Raw genomic sequence first — 21,342 nt, forward strand, 5'->3', positions numbered from 1 at the left:
AATACATGAGTGTTTCTATAATATCGGCCTCTCTTTGGGAGCCCACTTGCATCAGTGCCTGTTCAAATGAGGCTGAGCAATTTACTTGAACTGACTTATTCCCAGAACTAAATAATTGCATCCATGAAATATGGAGCAATCTACCAAGTGAGCATCTGGAATGGTAAATTTATTTAAAGCTTTACATATGAGATTGAAGGGAACCCAAGTTTTGCCACACTGAAGCTGTCACTGAAAGGGACTGGACCAAGGCAGGTCTGAGCAGGCATGTCTGGAATGTGTAGGTGCTCGACTTCATGTGGGAAATATTTCATGACACTAGTCTAGGTGATTATTTTTTAAATATATTTATTGGTTATGCTATTACAGTTGTCCCATTTCCCACCTTCACTCCACTCTCTCCTGCCCACCTCCCCCCCCCACATTCCCTCCCTATAGCTCATGTCCATGGGTCATACATATAGTCTAGGTGATTTTGAAAGCACTTTTGTTAAGACAGAAGAGGCAAGATCACAGCAGCAGCAGTGAGCCTAGACTGAGCTGGCTAGACCCAGAAAATGTATTATAGTTAAACAGGCTGATGGGGACACTGGGCCGCAGTGTCCGTGGTGTTATGGATGAGCAGAGACAAGTTCATAGGGACTACAGAAATCCTGTGGAGGAAAAGAGATGGCATGGCTACCCTCTCAGTGAAGGAGAGGGCTGACCCCGTCCCTTGCCTAGACAGGCTTTTATTGGGTTTAATTTGCACAGGAATATAGGATGTATACATAAAATTCATCAATCATTGTAAGGCAGAAATGATCAAGTAATAGGTAACATTCAAAGAGCTATGAGAGCTTATTCTGAGTCAGGGTCAGATGCTTAATAGCCATAAAACTTTGGGGGGAAAAACTGATTTCATGCTTGGACCCTTATCATTTAAATTGAAGGTATTATCAAAGTAGGTTTCCTAGGATTTTATGCATTCTTTCTAAGGCCTGTTCTAGGCCTTAGGGAACCCGCCCTTTCCAGCATAGGGCTGCACCCATTTCTGACATTGTTTCAGGCGTAAGTCAGGGAGGGGAAGTAAGGCAGACAAGAGATTAGGAGACTCCTTGTAGACAGAATAAGGACTCAGGCTATGTAATGCCGACAGGCGAGGGTCCATCATCCCCTTTTACTATAGTACCCCAAGTCCTTCCCTGAGGGCCCCTTTGCAACCATGCTTGTCTTAGGTTGTCCTTCCTTTGAGGAATCTTACCCGTCATTGGCTAACCAGTCATCCTTCTGGGGCCAAGAAGGGTGAAGTGAAAAGGGGCAGTGGCAGCGCCCCTGCCAGGAAGATAAGCTTTGTCTCCCAAGTGGCTTACGGTCTCAAGGTCTTTTTACTCAGCCTTAGCCATAGGGGATTACAGCTTCTGAAACAAGTCTAGGTGATTTGGCAGGGTGGTTCCCAACATCTTTCCCCCTTTTTTTGTGAATGCAATTGTGATTGTTAAGCCAGTGAAACCTAGTATTTGCTGTTCCAGAATTGGATCTTGAGAAAACAACTTCCTTATAGATGTAAAGCCCAAATAAGGATAAAGAGAAGGAGGAACTGGAGGGGGATTGACAGTATGGTAAACCCCCTCATGGGTACACAGGCCAACTGTGGCCACCAGGGAGAGCTGATAGTAGTCACTGCATTGCTCTTTGTTTCCAGCATAAAGTTGCTCCTTCAAAGGAAAGCATAAAGTGTTAATAAGGACAGAAAAACAATCTGGTAATTGCTCAGCAGCATAAGCAGTATTTTTCAGCACTGGTAACCAGTGTTTGTTTTCTTCTAGTGGGCCATCAGGGGGCATCCACACTTCTCCAGTCCGCTGAGTATTGTTAGTGGAAAATGGAGGTTCAACATTCCACCAGTATGTAGTTTAAATACTGGTGGATCGATAATGTGGCCCCAATAGGTATAAGAGGAATTATCCTCAATAGCTAGTCCCTGTCCCCCATAGGCAAGGTATAGTAACAATTAAAAGCAAAGTTTTGGTCGAATTGGCTGACAGCAATGCTAGGTAAGCGATAAACCTGTTTTCTGGTGTGTCCTCCACTTTTGTTTCAGCAAGATCTCCTCGGCTCAAGCATTAAGAGCCTTGATGTCCCCCCATGTGGTGGGGAAATGCCTAAAGGGAACATTATGGGGGTACTGAGGGGTTGTTTCCCTCTGCAGGAGGCTCTTGGGCCTCGGCACCTATCATTGGGGCAAGCCCCATCCTCCTCCGCTGATGGACCCAGACCAAGGGGTGACAGCATGGGTGTCTGTTTTCCTTCTGGCTATTCAGGGTCAGCTGGGTCATCTGGTCTTTCAGTCAATTGGTTCTTGCCTCTAGGTGGCAGAACTTGGTGTCTATTTCGCTCAAGATAAGGCTTTACTCTTTTGGCTGGTAGCCAGACAGCACCAGTAGGAGTGGAAACACATGCATACCCTCTTCCCCATTTTAGGAGTTCTACAGGGCCCTGCCAAGAGTCATCTCCCAGCAGATCTCTATATAAAACCTGAGGGTAAGGCGGTTTTGACTTTTTTGTCTGAAAATGTTTTTCAATTGGAGTACAGAGAGATTCATCACAATTAGAAAAGTATAGGTAAACATGGCTAACATAGTCAAATTTTGGAGGAAGGACTCATGACTCCCCCTTTTTTGTTTTTTAATAAGATTTTTAAAAGTCTGATAAGCCCGTTCTACAATTGCCTGACCAGTTGGATTGTAAGTTATTCCTGTTTTGTGTTGGATATTCCAACGCTGAAGGAAGATCTCAGTAGAATGGGTAAGGTATCCAGGCCATTATCAGTTTCAATTTGCTGAGGCCGTCCTAAATGACTAAAGGCCTCAAGCCAATGGGCTTGTATATTTTTAGCAGAGTGTTCTGTTAAAGCAGATGCATGTAGGGCACCAAAGTAAGTATCAATAAAAATATGAACATATTTTAATTTCCTAAAAGGGAGAGTAATGAATGACATCTGTTTGCCAAATTATTGGAGAACTTAGTCCTCGAGATTAACTCCTGTAAATGGGGGTGCCTTGCTAAGGGCTTGGCAAGCAAGACATTCTGTAATAATTTGCTGAGCTTGGGAGCGAGGAATATCAAATTGCTTTCAGCGCACCTGGCTGTTTTGATGAAAAAACTGATGAGAAGCTGCTGCTTGCTGGAAGGCAGTAAGGACACTAACTAAAGCATCTGTCTTGTTGTTACCATCCACCAGGGGGCAGGCAAGCCTGAATGGGATCAAATATGCATAATGAAGAGGGGGTGTTCTCACTTGTCAAGGAGGGACTGTAGGGTCAAAAATGGGTTAAATAGATTGGGGTCAATAGAAGTCTTAATTAATGCCTGATCTAGATGCAGAATAGTGTAAACGGTATAACCTGAGTCAGAGACTATATTCAAAGGTTCCCAGGGCCATTGACAAAGGACCATGATTACAGCAAAAATCTTGGCCCTTTGGCTAGAGGAATGTCCCGAGGATACAAAATTTCTCCAGTTTTGCCCTCTTTCCAAGCAACAGGAACCCATCTGTTTTTTCTGGACCCGTCAAGAAGCACAGTTCTTGCCCCAGTTATTGGTGTTGGACTGACCTTTTCTGCTAGCCTTATTTGAAGGAATGGAATGTTTTCAAGCAATCTATCTGAGGGCAGGTTAATTTCTAGTCCTCCTACATAGTCAGCTATGGCACACTGAAACTCTAAAGATTGAGCTGGCAATTGTTGTAAATAGACTCGAGTTAAGGGGATGTGAATAAACGCAGGGTCATATCCAAACAACTGCTGTGTTCGCTCACGTCCTTTTATAATAAGATGGCACAATGCAGTTATATAGGTGGTAATAGTATGTTGTAGTTAAATGAGACAGAAAAAGCCACTCTATCATTGCTAAGTGGGGTGATAGCTGTCCTATAAGACCTGTTGTGGTGCCTAAGGTTGGGAAACAGAAAAGCCTGACAGGAAACTGTGAGTTAATTCTAGGTAGTTGCCGCTACTGAATATGTTGATTTACTACAGTTAATTCTCGTAGGGCCTCAGAGGACAGTTTTCTGGGGGAATTAAGATCCGGGTCCCCTTTAAGGGTATTAAACAAATGAGTTAATTGTTGGGTAGGTATTCCAAGGCTGGGTCACACCCAGTTAATTGCTCCCAGGAGTGGTTGGAGGCAATTAAGAGTTAAATACTTGGGTGGATTAATTTGAAGGACTATTAAAAAGGGTATAGCCTAACTATTTCCAAGGCTCTGAGTGATGGATTTTTTTCTGGAGCAATTAGTAGCCCAGTAGAGGCTACAGAATTTTTAAGAAAGGAAACAGTTTTTCTAAAATATCTTGTGAAGGAGCATTGATCAGGGTGTCCTCCATATAATGATAGATAATTGGATTAGGAAACTGACCTCTTACTGGCTGAATCGCTGTAGGAACCAGATGCTGGAAAATAGTTGGGCTGTTAAGCATTCCCTGAGGCAAAACTTTCCATTGAAACCGCTGTAAAGGCCCAGAAATAGTTAATGACTAGGAGGGAAAATGCAAAACGCTCTGGAAGCCTTTCTGCTAAAGGGATTGTAAAGAAACAACGCTTAAGGTCAATAACTACAAGTGGCCAATCCTTTGGAATGCAGGCTGGACTGGGGACTCCCAGCTGTAGGGGCCCATAGGTAGGAGGGATTCATTGATTTTTCTTAGATCATGAGTAAGCCTGCATTTGCCAGATGTCTTTGGTACAACAAAAATGGGCGTATTCCAAGGACAGTTAAAAGGTTCAATATGACCTGCTTGTAATTGTTGTTTAACTAAAAGGCAGGTCTGTTCAAGTCTCTCTCCTTTAACTGGCCACTGATCAACCCATACCAGCGTATTGGAGAGCCAAGTAAGTGGTAGGGGAGTTATAAGAGCAGTGGCCACTAGGGAAAATGTGGCAGAGAGATTTGTATCCCCCATTGACTGAGGAGATCATGGACCCAAATATTAAGGGGCATAGGCAAGATATTTGGTCGAATTCTCCCTACCTGTCCTTCTGGTCCATAACATTTAAGAGACCATACACTGACTTGTGGTTGAGAAACTCCTAAAACACCTGTTACAGGCATTCTGCTGTCTGTTAGAGGCCATTCCAGAGGCCAAAACTGATTTGAGATAACAGAGATGTGGGCTCCCATATCTATGAGGCCATGAAAGGTCTTCTCCTTTTATTAGTAAGTTTATTTCATTTAATTGGTTCTGTCCAAAAAACTGATTCTCTCTACTACTGAAGCCTCCTTCTCCCCTCACTGTATTTTGAGTCCTTGAGATTACATAGGGGAATAGGAGTAGCTGAGCAATACACGTTTGGGCAAAAATAATATGATAACCAGAAGCTTTAAGCATGATTTCAATTTTCCCTTGATAGTCTGAGTCAATGATCCCTGGCTGAACAAAAATACCTTTGGTAGTGATACTCTATCTCCATAAGATTAAACCGATCATTCCTGGGGGTAAAGGTCCCCAGACAACAGTGGTTGCTATAATTATTTGATCCTGTTCCTTTAAGATGAGCTCATTGGTGGTGACCAAGGCCAGCCCTGGGCTTCCACAGGTGGCTGCATGAAGGTCGGAAACTGTGCATTTATCTGCATTCCCTGATTTGATTGCTATTCTAAAAGCCCCGATTAGGGTTGGGGGTGCTGGAGCGGGTGCCCCCTTGGAAGTTTCCCTGAATAGGTTGGCTGTTTTTGTCAAAATTAGAGTGGCATTCCTTTGCCCAGTGTCTGCCCTTGCCACAGCGCAGACAATCCTTAAGGGGAAGCTTGTCATTACCTTTTCCCCCTTTCCATGTGGATGAACGTCCTTGCTCAAGTGACCGGGCTTTCCATAATTGTAACTTCTGGGATCTCCCATAATTGTAGCAGCCAAGAGAGAAGCGTGATGCTGCTGTGTGCCGACATCCTGGCAAGCCTTGACAAACTCACTGATGTCTCTGGTGGTAGCTCGCAGGGGTCCTGTAATGGTCCTGCAGTCTTTGTTAGCATTTTCATAAGCTAGCTGACACAAAAGAGCTTTGGCTGCTCTGTCATTATCTTTTTGCCTTTCAGTAGCTTCTAGGAGGTGATCAATAAAATCAATATATGCCTCCACAGCACCCTGATGGATATTGGTAAAGGAAGAAGTTTCCCTGGCCTGAGAAGCAGGCACAACTTTCATGGCTCTGAGAGCAATTTGAGCACTTTAACTAAAAGCATGAAGATCAAGCCTGGCTTGATCCACAGTGGTGGCAAAATCACCAGACCCAGGTAACATAGGGAGGGTGACAGGATTACTCATTTGTGCATTCTCGGTGCTTGGTGGCTGGCTGGCTGAGAGTACTCCTAATGCCAGACTGTGAACTGAGCTGGGGTTAAGACTGTCCTGGCTGGAGCCATCCAGTCACAAGGGGCCATTCTATAGCTCTCAGTGATGGCTTGAAATAGCCTGTTAATATAAGGAGACTGAGGCCCATTTTCTCTAATGCTCCTTTTTAGATCCTTGTAAAGGGAAAAAGGAAGGGGTTCATGGACATTTCTTTGACCCTTGGCTATAATGGGGAAGGCTGAAAGGGCATCTAAATCCCCAGCACCTGCTGCCTGCCGAAGGCACCGTCGCATGGCCCTAACAGGATATCTGTCTAAGTCTTCTGGCTGTCTTGGTGGAGAGTCATTCTGCAAGGAGGAACACTGCCAGGTTTGAAGTAAGGAGAGATGGCTGTGAGGCAGGTCCTCTGGTGGGGCTGAAGGCAGAACTTTCATAGCTGGTTCTTCCACTACATCATTTATGACTTCTTCCTCTGAACTAGACTCTTTATCCTCCTCTGTGACTAGTTCTGGTTTCTTAGCACATATGGGCAGGAGACCAGTCCTGACTAGCCCACAAGTTATTAAGTTTTGGGCCCCGATAGAAACACCACTGTCCTTTAAAGATCTTAACTTACCGCCTGCATCTTCCCTAACCTCGATATCTAAGGTTCCCTTGTCAGGAAAAGCAGGGTAGTATTCCTTTCTAGTTCATAAAAGCCGAATGAGATGCTGTTCCTTTACCTTACAACCCACTCCCCGGGGGAGCTGCTGTAACACCCGTGGGTAAACTTCCTGCTCTTCAGATAGCCAGAACCCATTCTTGCTATTCAAAGGCTCCTTTTTACTTTCCATTGTTGGCTTTTCAGATTCTGTCACCTGTCCTCAACCATAACTAGTTAGTTATTGAGGGAAATAGTGTGGTGGGTCGAAATGAGTCCGGTTGAAAATGAAACACTCATTCACAATCCGCTTTTCCTTATACAAGCGGATGGAGGGAAAAGGCAAAATCAAAAGGACCATAACAGGCGTCTCATAAGAAAGAATTTGAAATTGTCCTGTAACTAGTTGATATTTTTAAAGCTGATTAAAAGGGAAAATCTTTGCTCTTTCTCTCAAGCCTAGACCTAATTGGGGCTTGTGCTGCGGGGATGGACTTGTGAGTGTTTTTACAGTGTGCTTCTCATTGTGTGGACTTTTGCTTGTAGCTGTTGAGAAACCTGCTGTTCTGTCCCGGTCCACGTCCAGCTAATCCTGTCACGGGTGTCTTCTAGTGGTGAGCGTCCTTGTGACTCTTAATGGCTCAACCCGTGCCTGCAAGATTGTGGCAGATGCTTGGGAGAGCAAGGCTCCTGCTTACTAAAGAGGGTATAGTTGCAAAACGGTTACAAGAAGAGGGTGACCTAGGAAGAAAACCTATTTCCTCTGAAACCCAACACACCCTACGACCTAACGGAAAAGCAATGTGTGTCATCAGCCCTTGCCTGGGCTGATGGGCATATTCCAACCAAGTTGGTGTGTTGTCCACAGTGATGGCTCGTGTAGCCCTGGGTCCCTGTTCCAGCACCAGCTGATGTGGACACTGGCCCGCAGTGTCCTCGGTGTTATGAAGGAGACGAGGCAAATTCACACGGACTACAGAAATCCTGTGGAGGAAAAAGGAAGACATGGCCGCTCTCTCTCAGTGAAGGAGAGGGCTGGTCCCATCTCAGGCCTAGACAGGCTTTTATTGGGTTTAATTTGCCTAGGAATATAGGGTGTATATGTAAAACTCATCAACCATTGTCAGGCAGAAATGATCAAATAATAGATAACATTCAAAGAACTATGAGGGCTTCTTCTGAATCCGGGTCAGATAGTTAATGGACCATAAAACTTTGGGGAAACAAACTGATTTCATGCATGGACCCTTATCATTTACTTGAGGGTATTAGCAAAATAGGTTTCATAGGATATTTTGCATTCTTTCTTAGCCCTGATCACCTTAGGGAACCCGCCCTTTCCAGCACAGGGCTGCACCCACCTCCAGGATTGTTTCAGGCTTAAGTCAGGGAGGGGAAGTAAGACAGCCAAGAGATTAGGAGATTTCTTGCTGGACAGAATGAGGACTGAGGCTTCATAATGCCAAAGGGCGAGGGTCCATCACCCCCTTTTTCTATAGTATCCCAAGTCCTTCTCTGAGGGCCCCTTCATGATTGTGCCTGTATTAGGTTGTCCCGACTTGGAGGAATCTCACCCGTCATTGGCTAACCAGTCATCCGCCTGGAGCCAAGCAAGGTGAAGTGAAAAGGGGCAGAGGCAGCACCCCTACCAGGAAGATAAGCTTTGTCTCCCAAGTGTCTTATGGTCCCAAGGTCTTTTTACACAGCCTCAGCCACTGGGGATTAAAGCTTCTGAAACCAGGCAGGGTGGTTCCCAACAAGAGGCAAAAGGAGAGTCCTTAGAGACGGGTTCAGGGAGTTAGCCAGGGATAAAGTGCTGGTGCCTGCAGCTCCCCTAATTGCAAGTCTTGTGTGGACCCTTAGAATTTAGGAGAGAGTAAGAGTAAAAGTAAAAGCCTGAGAAAAAAAGGAGCACAGGCATGCTACAAGGAGAGTATGTGTTTGGTCCTTCTTCATGAGGGCTCTTATCTCTCTTCTAAAGGTTTAGGAAAGATCTCAGGGGAGGGTCTTAAAAGAATATTCAATAGCTTTCCAGCTATGTGCTTTAATATGTTGAAACATCAAAATGAGCAGATAAGGGAATGCAGGTTTATTCTCTGATCAACTTCACTGTTTTACTTTTATCTTGTGCTTGTCAGGCTCTAAATGGGCTTTTGTTATTTATTTCCCCCAACTTCATGTGTTCTGGGATTTGGCTGACACTAATTGCACCAACTGGGTCTTCGTTATTTTTTCCCCTTGACTGGGATGATTTAAGCTGCTCACTGTTGGGTTGGGGAGGAGAGGTATAAACCATCTGCTCCTTAGTGTCCTTGGTTAATAAAGGTAAGATGTTGTGATTTATTAGGAGACTATTAATTGCTTGGTCATGGTTAATGATTTTGTCTCAGTTTCCCTTATTAAGAAGCAAGACTGAAGGAGCCTTTGACCATCACCCCTTTCATGCCCTGGAGATTTGAACAGAGAAACTTGCTTTAGGAAAGGAGCCCCTGCTTAATCACCTAAAAGTCTTCCTGTTAGAAGGGAGACTCAAAGCCCATTGGCTCGATACTTTCGTGTCCCATTGTGTCTGAGCTGCCTAGAGAAATTTCCTGCCATGTCTCTTCTGCTCTTCCTCAATCCCTGTAAATCACCCCTTCTCACTTCTGAAATCTAACACCCTGTTCCCCTTTTATCCTTTGTCCAAAAATGTCGTATATTTCATGTCGCCTCACTGCCTTTGGAGTTTTCATGTCTATGCAAGTTCTCCATGCACATGGATTAAGAACTTGGCATTCTCCTGTGAATCTAGATGAACTTGGAAGGTGGGAGGAAAAGTATTCATCTTTTTAGTTCCCCCACCACTATTATGTTATTTCTTTTAGAAATAATTATTTGAATCCTTAAACAATAATCTAAAGTAGCTAATGTCACTACTTTAAAGTAGAACAAATCTGACCATTGGAAAGCTTAATTCAGTAGGGCAGAAGTTAGCACTTACAGACAGTAAATACCAGTGCACGGTGTAAAACTCAAATCTGCACTAATCCAGCATCTGTAAACTTTCCAGCAATTAGAAGGTAGAGTGGAAAGGGCATCCTGATTCCCACTGACGAGGTCCATCATCACAAAATTCACTACATATCCTTCCTTCTTTTTATCATGTTTTATCTTTCTAACACAAAGGACTGGAGTAAAAAGTATCTGGTTGGCTGAAGTGTATGTTTGAGTGGAATAAAATTGAAATGTAGTCAAAATTGTCAGGAAGAGCAAGGAAACAGCAGTACTGTCTTCAAATTCTATTAAAAATGATTCTTTTTCTTGCTCAGAGGACATGAAAATATTTCTGACTAACTACTGCCCTCTCTTGACAACATTTATATAATCTTTATTTATGTTTTAGGTGTATTTAATGGTAGGGTTACAAGAAATCTCATCTGCAAAGATGAATAATAAAGTCCCAGGGAATCAAAGGGCCTTGTGCAAACAGCTCTGGCTGGTTAATGAGAAGACAGAATGAGACCTCGGGTGTCATGGCCTACCATCCACCTGTTATTACCTACATTAAAAACAGTAACTATTTTTGCCTAACAATATTTTTCATTCTATGAGCCTAAAAAACAAAGTTTACAATATTCAGAGGAATTAAAAAATATTTTAAAAGTTTAAATTAAATATTTGTCAAGTTAAAAAAAAATCATACAGCATAGAAAAGTGGGACAAGGGAAAGAAACATCGTTTCCTCTCCACCTGATTCCACTCCGGAGGGGGCCACCTTGAACTATTTCTTCGTCATTCTAGGAATTACGTATATGATTATTGTTTTTAGTTGAACTACTGTCCTCCATCTTTATAAAAATTTAAAAGATATATTTTACAGTTTATTCCATATTATCACTCAGAGATATAACTTATTTTCTTAATATGGCTTCCTTTTATTGACAATTTTGAAGAGGACAGGCAAGTTCCGAATGTCCTCAGTTTAGGTGTCCCTGATCTTCCCTTACAATTAAGGTAGGTTGTGTATGTTTCCTTGGGCTGCTCTGGTGTCAGGCTGTTTTGTTCTCAGTTCATTCCATCAAGGGGCTCATGATTTTGATTTGTCTCACTTCTGATGAGGGGTATTAATTTCCATCACTGGATCAAGGTGTTGTCTGCTGGCTTCTCCATCGCAAGCTACCCCGTTTTTCTGCTTCTGCACACAGAGAGAATTTGAGTGGCAGAAGCGCTCAGCTAAGGTACAAAATGAAAATAATTACCTTTTCCAATCCTTTCTCTCAAGTAGCAGTAATAGAATAGGTTTTAGATGCTAATTATTATTCTCCCAATACTGGTGATTATGCATTTTCTGGCTTCTCATTTAACTTCAATTGCTCTTTGTGGAGGAAGATGCAGATTAATAAGGTATTTCCAACAGTTGTACATGGAGCGTCAGGAATGCCATGGTACATTAAACAATTTGTGTAACTGAGATTTGTGATAGGTAGGTCTCTATATAACATGCAAAGTGTAAGAATAATTCTTTGCATATGCAGCTAGATGGACATTGAACAGCAGAAATACTCGACAGTGTTATTTTCCTTAAAACATTTAATAAGACAGTCAGTTTACAAAATTATATTGAAATTTCAGTCATGTAAATTTTTATTTTAAATTTTGATATTCATTAAAAATGTGTACTTTTCATTTATATTTTAAGAAATGATTATGAGTATTCCTAAATATTCTGAATAATTAGGAGAAAAGGCTTCTTGAAACCATGAGCTTTTAAAATGTTAATATTTAATTTATATTTTGGACAAAATATTTTAAATTGCATGCACTTGAGGTGGAACAAAATTATGTGACAATCTTGTTTATAACACAATTGTTAGGTATTGATTTTATTCATTAGTATTATTAATTTGCTGAAATGAAATCAAGAAAGACCAATGGCAGGAGGTAAATATATAAATCATTATGAATTACGTATGTATTTAGTTCATTATTCACCCAAGCATTACTGGCTAAGGAAGCAAATACCCAAATATGCACAATAAAAATTCAATTGGTATGCTTTGGTAGGTTCTCAACTTTCCGCCTTTACAGTGGCTTTACAATGACACATTGTGTTATGGCTTCACTATGTGCCATACAATTTTATCCTTATGAAGTATATTGCTCTAAGCAGGATATAAATTTGCAAACATAATAACTTGTAACATTGAACACACAGTCTTCATAAAGCCTTCATGCTTCCCACTTTACTATAATACAGGCAAAGAGTTTTCTGAATTATCATTCACCCGATATTGACAACCTATTATGTGAAACTATTGTGACATTAACAGTTAACAAACCAGATACATTCCTGTTTTCCTCTAACTTACATTTTAGTACACTTTTAGTACATTTTTCAACATAGAAGTCAGGGGGCATATTTTGGAATATGACATAGCTTTTGTCCATACAATGGCACACACACACTGTGCCAGTTTTCTTTATTGGCATGACACATTCTGACTGAATTAATATGTGGTGTTGACTACATATGTAGTATGTAGTCATATCTGCAGATGGACTTATCGGAAGACTTGGAGAAAAGGTCTGGCCATGGGGAAAATGTTTACGAACAAAAGAAAGCAGAAGAAAAATAGGAAAATGTCAGCGCAGCCAATAGTATCCTCAGCATTTAATAAGTAGAATTGAAAGAAGCAAGAAACAAGGACATATACATTTAAACAGAGTGTTGTATCAGGTTAGAGTGGTATTCTACCCAGTAGGAGAATAAGCTTGACTAATTGGTAACGTAGCATGTAATAAGCAGCCACAAAACCCCATCCTCTGCAGGTCCATGGAAACAGTGACGAACAGCTGCTATCCGTTGTGCACGCACAGAAAAGCAAGGTTAATTAAAAGTACTGTACTTGCCAATTCAGTCCCATTAACAGCAAAACCAGTTCAGGAAAGGATATTTTCATGGCATGATTTTTTTCTGAGCTCTATTAGGACTGTGTCAGATCCACATATCAGTGATTCACAAGACAGCTTAGAAAGCAGGGTGCCTGCCAAAAACCCACCTGAATGTAGAATATATTTCTACTTCTTTGACCATATTGTTCTCTTTTGATGTGGAAGTCATTCAGAATCCAGGTGACCTTCATTATAATCAAAGTCAGTCTAAACAATGAAAGCAGAGAGACGATATGAGTTTTCATCCTCACACAAAACTTTAAGTAATGAGATTGACGTAGAATTTTCATGGTTACTTTCATGTCACCGAGTGCACCTTCCACAAAAAATGGACAACTGAGTAATGTATGATATTTTAGGCTCTCAAAACTACATGTCACTCAGCATAGAAATAATCTTCCATGTGAACATTCCCTTCCAGCACACGGATTAGAGTGCTCTTTTCCATCTTGAATCATTTCCCCTGAGAATGTGTTCCAGGCGTGTTTTGTGCACAGCATTTACCACTCACAACCGATAGGGCCCCACATTCATTTCACTCTGTCTGAAACCACCGGAACTCCAATCCATCCCACAGTCTCTCCTCCGCTTTAGAAGTTGTCAATATCCATAAATTGAGATGAAACTTTCCCATTTGTGATGTTGTACAATTGTTATAAATGATATTTCAACACATAGTTTATACAACTGTTTTTTTAGAAAATGTGGATAAATAATATTATACTCTACTCTTTCGTAATTTTCTTTTTTCACACTCCATCATTATGATTCTAAAATATATGTATGTTTACATAGATGTGTGGCTTTACTTCCTTTACTCTAGCTACGGCATAGTATTCCATTCGTTAAAACCTGCAATGAATTTTTCTACTCCTCTACTGAGGAGCAGTGAGTTTGATTAGTAGCTGGCACTTGTTTTTGTTTCAGTGAACATTCTCACACATGGAGGCTTTTCTACAGGTAAGTGTGTCTTCAGGAGCAATACGTGAATGGAGTTGCTGAGTTCTACAACAAGCAGCGGTTTTGTATATACACAAGGTATCGCTAAACTGCGCTACAAAGCAGTCTCACCACAGCTCTTCATTATCTCCTCACATCCTTGCCAAAAAGTGCTGTCATAATTTTTTTTGATATGACAAAGGTAAGTTCTATGAAATAAATTTTACTAAGCAGTAAGCCATAATTATAAAAACACAATTTACTTACAAACTCAATAAACAAGGAACAAAAGATTCATATTTAGTGCATAATTCCTTAGTGATAACTACATAGGGTTTCCTAAACTTTACAATAAGTTCTTGCACCAAACAACAAAAACATAACACACATTCACAAGTTTAAGAGAAGTGAATGGAAAATGGTAAATAAACTTAAATAGTGAAGAGGGTAGGAAGGAGGAGTCTTCAGGAAAACCACAAAAGGAAAGGGTGGCTCCTACAGAGCAGGACTCAAAGGGGAGGGCCCTGGCCATTGGACAGGATGAGAAGCATGGACAGCACTGGAGAAAAGCACATTGTACTTTGCATCCATTTCCAACACCCAGCACCCATTCAGTCAGGCTGGAGACCTAAGGTGGGGACTCAGCTAAGACCCAGCATCCCAGAGCTGGGGCAGCCCCAAAACAGTCCCTCTCCGGGGTCCTCCTCCTATTGCATTATGCTCTGCCTCTTCCAGTATGCCTGCATTTCTTTCACTTTGATCCAATTGTCCTAACCTTGGGATACTGGGTTTCCTGGAAGTACAGAAAAGAGAGCTTCCTACCCAAGTCTCCCTTGTCTATACAATCTCCCAACTCTTGCCCCAGGGAATGGTATGAACTCTGGGGAGAAGCACAATTTAGATAGAGCTGTTGTTCTATTGGGAGAATTTCCTTCTGGGCTCAGCCTGAAGAGAGACAAATACATACAAAAGTGGAATCAAAGAAAGCAGAAGTATTAGAATTGTCACCCAGCGAGGATGACACTGCCTAGTTGAGTTGGGGTGGGACTGAAGCAGCCTGCCCCAGAGACTCACTGTGAAAAGACTCACTATAGCAATTCTTCCAAATCATTACCTCAAAGTCTCCCTGGAGCAGGCATCATTGTTTATGTACAGTAGCAAATGGTCAGTATTAATATCTTTAGGCCTGTCATAGGTAAAATACTATCCTTTTAATTCCAGTTTACAAAAATAGGAGTAATATTCAAAATAATGGTTGCCTATTTTTCTATCTACTTTATATAAATACATAAACAGCTCAGGTAAATTTTTAATCCTTGTGCACACTTTGTATGAACTCCTCTCTATTATACTTACATATATTCTTAAATATACATATTTAAGTATATCAATAATTGATCCACAAAATATATCTGTGCATTCTCTAGTGTTTTGCAAAAAGAAAAACTATATTATTATGAAAATATTCATTTAATGGCTTCACTTCATACATAAATACATGTTTGTATAGAACACATGAGCGATGACTGTTCAGTTTGTTGGGAAAAACGACTTTTCATTGTGTCAGGGCTGTATACACAGGGTAGCCGGTAACTCATCGCGGCAAATACGCTATTGGGCGTTTTTTATACCTTTGTTTGCACCTCTGCTTGCACCTCTTCCTAGGACTGTAACCAAGTGTGCCCTGACTGCCTTTTGTCGCAGGTAGCGGCTGTCGGAGTCTGTGAAGACTGCAGACTCTGTCCGAATGGCGCTTGGAGAGCGGACCTGGGTCGTCCTAGGTGTCGCTGCCTACAATCCCACCCCTGCCCTTGTGCACGAGCTTCTGCAGTAATATCTAGCAGCACAGCTGGTCCAACACTTTGCGGTTGGCCTTATTAAGATTCACGTTTAGGGACGTCTCTTATCTTGCCCTGGTCGTTGAGCACTTCGCCTTCCCGGGACACAGAGGCTGAGCTCTCTACACCCACCAGCTCCGAGTCATTGAAGTTTTGCAGCTGGTTTCCGTCCGTGTCGCACGCTTGGTCCTGCGTTCCATTCTCTGACCTGATCCCAGGGACCTGGGGCCCAGCGCTGTCAGGGGAGCAGTGCACACTGCTGCGCATTAGGATCCCGTAGACCAGCAGAGCCAGCCTTGCTCCGCTGCACATGGTCCTTGGCCACTAGCACAGGCTTTGCCGCCAAGTAGGACGGCGATCAAAGGTTCCTGCAAGTTTCTGCGCCGCAGTCACAACCCAAAAGGAATCGCCATGTGGTCCTAGTGTCTGAGGAGAAGCCGCAGGAACGAACAGGAGCAGCAGGAGGAGCTGGAGGACTTGGGTGCTGAGGCCGGTTTTCAGGTCAAAAGTTTGCAGACACGCAGAACTAGAAGGGAGCTTGACACTGAGAGAACAGGGCGAGGAGAGAGATGTAGAAGGAAGAAGAGGAGGCAACAAGCTAAAGTGGGGGTGGAGGACAAAGTGGCCTAAGTCCACCAGGAGACAGAAGTCACGTGATTAAGGAAAAGAGAAAGTCGAAGGAGAAGAAGGGAAGAGACGGCCCAGGTGAAGGCGGCGCCTGAGGAAGCAAGTTGGAAGCGCCTTCTCTGCTCTGAAGTCCCTCTGGCTGCGCCTGAAGCTGTGGCTTCTTTTGCTGCTGCTGCAGTGGATACAGAGGTGACCGGCCTTCTGCTCCTACTGAAGCAGGGTGCAGCCAAGAGGAGGGCCCCAAAAAGGGATTTGTAATGGGGTCCAGAACTCAAGATGTTCAGGAAATACTAGAAAATATATGTAGGATGTCATCACCCCCACAAGCCTGAGCTGGGGGAAGGGACACATGGAGCAGGGCCATTTGGAGCTATTTTGTACAGCAACGGCTTTGCAGCTAATCCCTGGCATGATCGTTTAACATATCTATAACCTGTTTTCATAAATATGTTAAATAGCTGTGGCCATGCTTTGAGCCAGGGGGATGGGAGTGACTTCCACCCAAGATCTAACTGGGAAGCAGCTCCCCCTGGTTACAGCACCTACGTGAGAACTTGGAGATGACTGGCTCCATACCATGGGGCCACACCTGCCCAGACTTACTATGGCAGCCCAGAAAGCTGGAAAATACGGAAATGCTGGCTGGTGTAACTGATTGTGGGAGAGTCGGAATTGGGGCTGCAGAGGAAGGCACTGGGATTTAAACTCAGGTGCGGCACCCTTACTGGAGAGAGGACCTCTTGGTTTTGGAGGAGAAGGGAGAGGACCATTTGGCTTTGGTGGAATAGGGGGAGAGAACCACGGGGCTTTGGCAGAGTGGGGACCCCCTGGCGGTGACACTGCTGATGGTGCAGGGAGCTTGAATCGCGGACTTCCACTCCTTTTCCTGAGATATGGTACCCCGGATTGGGCAGAGGGAGAAGGAGGGACTGTGTGCATCTGTGGGTATTCTACAGGATTTTAGTATTTTAATGAGGACTTTTAGTATTTTAATTAAGTCACTACTCTAAGTTTGTATACTTTTAAAATAAATAATTTCTTTCCTTTTCACCAGTCTCTAGCATTAAGAGACGTCTGTCCTCTGGCTGGGGGGGGGGGGGCGGGGGCAATGGGAACCTAGTAGGTGTAGTGGGGGAACCCCCAGAGAGAAAGGGGCCATCCTTTCTGTAATAGTATATTGTGAACCGCCCCCCCCCCCCAGCCGACTGTTCTGTAACAGTTTCCATAAATGCCCTGAAAGCTCAGAATGGTCCAACCCTTTTACATTTCAATATAGGGCATTCTGTGTCTCCTCTTAGTCCTGGCTTTTGGAGCTCTAGATGACCTGTTTGGACACTTTCAAACTTTCTGTGGCTCTTACTGATGTGAAGAATTGAAACTGTGAGATTGTGCTCCCACAAACATTCAATTTTTAAGAATTTTAGAGTGAAAAATGTTTTTCCTCTTTATTTACAACTGAAGTTTGTTTGGAGAAATGCGTACATACTGGTAAAGCATGAAGATTCCCAGGACAAATTCACTTGCTGAGGATTTCTAACAGGAATCCCTCTATTGGGAACTGTAAATTAATTTTTTTAACAGAAAATGACATGGGAAGAGGAGACAATAAGGAAAGGCCACATCCTCCAAGAGGCCCTGGAGGCTTCCAAGTCCGTGGGTAATTTAAGAACATTTGTAAATTTCTGCTCCAGGAAAAGAACTCAGATCTATTTTTTTTAAAAAGGAAATAGAACCATCAATAACCATTAATGTGTGCATGTTAATTATTTGGATCTTAAAAATTTGATGAAATGGCAATTTAGTGGGAGTGTTTCCTGTTACTATGATTTGGACCTAACATTTAAATAAGCTGTATTAGTTCTGCATGCTTTTCCTAAGACAAAATTATAATGCTTCTTGTTTCAATGCCTTTCTGGCTGTCTTATTTGAGATTTAATTCTTCCTCCAGGAAGACAAAGTTTTGCTTATTCTTCACCATTATTGGCCAGACACTCCCTGCTTCCTCTTAGTATATTCCTGGGGGTGTCCAGATTGCTTACCTGCAATGATGCTTCCAAGCACATCTACACAGTAATGTGTCTCTTTGTCTCCACTGCATGTGTTCACTGATTTATGTTGCAGTGTTTACATGTGTGTGTTCCATGTGCAGCTCTGCCTCTAGAGTAAGCTCACACACAGAGAGCCTGAGGTGAACATCCCCCAATAATCAAGCAGACAAGATAAGTTTTTTACTAAAGCACCCAAAGCTATTACTGACTTTGGCTGTTCTGTCTTTGGCCTTGCTTCACGTCACAGATGAACCCCATTAAAATCCTTACTCCCACGTGAATTCTGACACGAGTTCAATCTGTAGAAATACTTCAGAATTTCCAAGACTCCCTCTACAAAGTCACTACTCAACTTCAGTAAAGGGAGCCGCCAGGTGGGGAAGTTTGTCGACTTCACAGCCTGGGTCATGGGCTCCACCCCGGACAGTCGGGGAACGTGCAGGACGCATCCACCTGTTGTCATATAATTTTTAATTGCTGCCGAATTGATATTTATGAATGGATGTTCTATTGTTGATTTGATTATGTTTCTCAGATTTCTTACGAGACAGTGTTCATGTTTGATGGTTTACTCTTCTGAAGAATGTCTGTTTTATGTCCCTTGACCATTTAAAATATGTTTTCCTCTGTCTTGTTCTTGTTTAAACAACAGATGTTTCTTACATATTCTGGAAAAATCCCCTATTGGTTTTGCAGGTCAAGATCATCTTCTCCAAACGTGTCTTGTCTCTTCAGTGTGTTTAGAGTGTTTGTGTCACATATGAAGTAATAGTTAAGTCAGTAAATATAGCACTCATTTCCTCAATGTCTTATGCTTTTAAAATCTTATTTTAAATAGTCTACCAACCTTTATACAACCAATATATTACTTTACACTTTCTTCTCAAATTTTACTTCTAAGTATTTCTCTTTGATATCTTCCTTTTTGTCTTCTCGTGCAGATATGTCAAAGTTCTTCTGCTTGTTTTTGCCCTCTTTATCTTCTATATCAAGTTTAGTATAGGTGTGGCAATTTCTTAAAAATTAATATTGACTGGAATTGCACCGGATTAATAAATTGATTTTGGAAGAATAAGCTTGAATAGCCCGGAGGAGCTGGCATGTAGTGGCCTGGTGGCTGTATTGCCCGTAGCTATGAGACAGGCAACTGTTTCGTTAAAAGTCGAAGTAAAGGCTGAGGTGAAGGCTGGCTTCATGGGTGTGGACCCGGTGCAGCCACTCTCGGCACTGTGCTCAGTTTCATGTCCTGCTACTGCCACCATTTAAAATTCTATAAAGTCCTCCATATCTCATTTTGTGCTGGGCCCCCCAACTTATGTGGCTGGCCCTGGAGAGTATGTGGGATAGTTGCAAACACAGGTAGACGTATGGTGGGTGTGTATAAAGTTCTCTTAGCTTTTATTTTCTCAGTGAAATGGGAAGTATAGGATATGTATCTACACGCATTGCTTCTGCATTAAATCTCAAGTTCTCACACTCAGTGCACTAATTCTCACTGTGCCTAACCTGCTGTTGGTCTGTGTCCATAGTTTTCAATCACTGTGATTATATTTTAACTTTAGAAGTACTATTTGGTTTTCTTTCAACTCTGCCTTTTCTCATAAGTTGGTGTTTTTTCGCTTAATGCTTTTAAGTTCTTATTCTGTCTACAATAACTTTAATCAGATTTTCTGGTCTTTCTTTTCTCTGGGTTTCGAAGTTTGTAGGACTCTACTCATCCTGTTGGCCATGTATGCGGTTAATCAGTATAATGCCAACAGTTTGGGTAATGTACTCATCTTTACAGTGAAACGATTTGTGAAAATTGTCTTAGATTTTGTCTTTTTTTCGGAGAGGTTGTGCATTTGCTTATGCCAGGTATCCTAAATAACTGCTATCATTCTATCTGGAAACTTTTTGTCAACCTTTCAATAGGCATTTCATTTCATAAAACTGTGAAAAGGCATTGAGGTTATCAGAGCAACACAACTTACTGCCATTACTAAAAAATTGTTACATAAAGTATACAATTTATGATCCAAAAGATCTGACTCACTTCCTTTGAAAGTGGCACAATTAGGTAGAGCAAAACCTGCAAAAATTCCATGATGATGATGGTTTCACGTATTTTTAAGCTTTTTAAATGCAATCTATTTTTAAGCCTTAAGTTATCAAGAGAAAGTTGTTTTCTCGATATAACCTCCGCAAATATTCTTATGGTCTACTTGTGAGGTGGATATTTCCCTAGTTTTCCTTTTCAGTAATTGTGTAAGTCTTTGGATATTCTTAGTTCTATGCAGGTGCCTCAGTTCTAACTTCCTTTCTCACACAGACTCGAAACTTATTTCTTGTCCCTGTGGGCATGTAAAACAAAACTCAGTGCTTAGCCAGAGCCACCAGCTCAGCTCACTGTTTTTATTTCTTTCCTTACACAACACTCCCCTCTCTGCCTGGGGTAATATCACTCTTTCCTGTGAACACAGCAATATATTTTATTTAAAATTCATATTTTTTCAGCATTTTGAGTTTTGCATAGCGGAAAAGTTTTGTATTAACTTATTCTACCATCCTGCTCAATCGGGGTGTTTTTAATTGAATACCATTAATTCAGGAATTTATATTTTTCTTCAAACCAAGACAAAGGCAAAGGCAAGTTTTTGAATACCTACTTCAAGTTAAAATATTTGTAATATTCCTCAAGTCCTTACTCCAAAACTTACTTTTTATTCTCAACAGAAAATCTTATTTTGTTTGTGGGGAATGGAGACTGCCAAAGAGTGTTTCATCATATTCTATTTCAATATTTAAAATTCTAATGACACACACACAAACTCAAACTGGTCACATGGAATCATAAAATTAAACTAATGTACATTCTGTTTCTTCTTTCTTTTTTTATAAGGATTTTATTTATTTATTTCTAGAGACGGGAGAGGGGCGGGAGAAAGAGAGACGGAGAAACATCAGTGTGTGAGAGAAACATCCATCTGTTGCCTCCCTGGCCAGGGACCG

General features: G+C 41.9%; 1 protein-coding gene and 1 pseudogene across 10 annotated transcripts in view; both read right to left on the bottom strand.

Annotated features, from left to right (window-relative positions):
• The window catches only part of LOC128780253 (tissue factor pathway inhibitor), a 320,921-nt gene that overhangs the window by 52,527 nt on the left and 247,052 nt on the right, over positions 1-21,342 (bottom strand). The gene's annotated exons all lie outside the window — the stretch shown is intronic.
• Positions 15,450-17,286, bottom strand: LOC139440674 (pituitary adenylate cyclase-activating polypeptide pseudogene; annotated as a pseudogene).

This window comes from Desmodus rotundus, chromosome 2 (assembly GCF_022682495.2).
Source record: "Desmodus rotundus isolate HL8 chromosome 2, HLdesRot8A.1, whole genome shotgun sequence".
In the NCBI taxonomy this organism is placed as follows: domain Eukaryota; kingdom Metazoa; phylum Chordata; class Mammalia; order Chiroptera; family Phyllostomidae; genus Desmodus; species Desmodus rotundus.